We start from the raw sequence: 2,321 nt of genomic DNA, 5'->3' as shown, positions 1-2,321 counted from the left end.
TGGTACACTGTGGTCATATAGGGATGGACATGGTCAGAAGATGGTACACTGTGGTCATAAAGGGATGGACATGGTCAGAAGATGGTACACTGTGGTCATAAAAGGATGACATGGTCAGCAACAATACTCAGGTAGGCTGTGTCATTGGCACGATGATCAGTTGGTACTAATGGGTCCAAACTGTTCCAGGAAAATATCCCCCACAGCATTGCAGGATGTATCCAGACACTTCTATCAGGAACACTACAAGAACAAGTTTTTTTTATTTTCTGTAGAACTGTAATCACAGTTTAAAGTTTCTTATGACAGATAATTTTAAGTGTGTTTTAACAACAACAGTTATTCATTTAAAATAGTGTTTACATGTGCCACACCTATTTGTGTTCATTGAGGTTGTGAATCTTGAATCAGGTTGACTCCAAAAGGTAATCAGTTCTAGATTTACAGTATATCCAATGATTTTGAGTGTTTTGTTAAACATACAGAAGTCCATGAGATATTTTGCTGACAGACAAACAATTACATAATTCCCTGCTTCTTTTTGTAGGGATAAATTCGCACAAAAAAACACCCGTACAAGACAGTAAGATTTATTTTTATCTCATTTTGACAAAACAGAAAAGACAATATTTGCAGATTTATGAGGTCAAATGAGTGAAATAATCAAACCCATACCACATGTGTAACGAGGTAAATGTAACAACAAATCTAAACTGCTCTCCCTGAGCATGCCTTTAATAGAAGCTGCTATCCATGCACTTGCATTCACTTACTGGTCAGATATTAATGTATCTTCAACAACAAAAGAAGGTTAATATCTCAGAAGGCGTGTTTTTGACTACAATCTTTTTGGTGTTTAAAGTTATTTTTTCACGCAGACTAAAGTAAAACATAAATACAGTATGTTTGTTATTTTAAACACTTAGAGGAAGCTTGTTGTTCTGAGGATTTCTAAAACATACAATAGAAAAAAAAACTGTCAGAGGGTTAATCATCAAGATGAATGTCTAATTTTTGGATAGCAATACATAAAATACCCAGTACGTTCCCTGCAAGTACCAGGTACATTTGGAACATAATTGCCCTCTAAGTTAAGCTACTTACAGAATAAGTAAAAATAAGTACCCTCTAAGGATTAGTGTTAAATATCAAGTACCAATATGTACCCAGTAAATACCCACTAAATACTAGGTACATACCTTGTAGGTACCATACAAGTACCAGGTACTTACAAGTTTAAGTACCAGGTATGTACCTTTAAGTACCAGGCAGTATTATGTACTGATACCATTTTTTTAAACCAAAACAATGTTTTTTTTTTCTGCTTCTGCCTCTAACTGGCTGATCAGGAGCTGAGCAGAATCTGTGCAGAATCATGGGAAAATAAATAACATCATTACATAAACTTAAATTAGAGATGAGAACACCTGCAGTTTAAAGTGTAGACAACATCTGATTGGTTGGTCAATGTTCCTCCCACTATAAACATGCATGAGTCAAGAAAAACCTAGAGGCCCAAACTTGATACAGTTTTGTATTTGAATATTTAAAGCCTTATACTGTTTGATTTTTAGGATTGTCAACTGTAGAGGATTATAGCAAGTGGTTAATAAAAAAAGAACAGAGAAAATAACTGGATTAAACAAATATGCTGTTAAATCTGTTCAATTTCCACCTGTTTCAGTGTTTTACTCCAACATTATCATAGAGAAACTCACAAGTTCTGCTATAAAAAGACAAATCATACAGCAATGATCCTTTAGGAACAAATACATCACTTAACTATGACTGTTTGATTCAGTCATGAACCAAAGTTATACATTCTGTACCAAGAATGAAAACTATGTGAAATAAAGCATGGAAGTCTTTGCTGAGCAAAAATAAGAAATGTTCATTCCATCAGTATTTACATTACATTCATTTCTCTCAGTGACGATGGTCCGTCACGAAGGCCTACCATTGGTGCAGCGAATGAAGGGGGTTGAAGCTGTGGTTACCTGTGAGGCGGTGATGGACATGCAGCCAAGGTGTTCACAATCTGAAAGAAGGATAGAGAAATGTTTTGAACTTGTTTTGTCTTTACCAGCTAGTTTCATAAGTTACAACATGAAGCTTTGTTTCATTTATTATTTTACAATTTACTAGACTTGGAAAAAACAGTGACGAGCTGTGATTTAGTCATACCACAGAACAGTTACTTCAGAAATGTTTTAGGTAAAGTATTGCTCTCAATGGGCCTCATGCAAGAACATGTTCGTATTCTTATCCTAAATTTCTCTTACTTTTGTTCGTACAAAGGGTTCGTACGAACATGTCACGTC

The 2,321-nt window shown here is 35.1% G+C and overlaps 1 protein-coding gene across 1 annotated transcript in view; it reads right to left on the bottom strand.

The window, feature by feature from the left end:
• Positions 1-574: 574 nt before the first annotated feature.
• LOC106520075 (kinesin heavy chain isoform 5C) overlaps positions 575-2,321 on the bottom strand; it is a gene marked incomplete in the record, with an annotated part of 55,572 nt that continues 53,825 nt past the window's right edge. The window contains 1 exon segment of the mRNA XM_014012001.1: positions 575-2,038.

The sequence above is a fragment of the Austrofundulus limnaeus genome, unplaced genomic scaffold, assembly GCF_001266775.1.
Source record: "Austrofundulus limnaeus strain Quisiro unplaced genomic scaffold, Austrofundulus_limnaeus-1.0 Scaffold87, whole genome shotgun sequence".
NCBI classification, from domain to species: Eukaryota; Metazoa; Chordata; class Actinopteri; order Cyprinodontiformes; family Rivulidae; genus Austrofundulus; species Austrofundulus limnaeus.
Note: the sequence above shows the minus strand (reverse complement) of the source record. Positions and strands in the feature narration are given on the sequence as shown.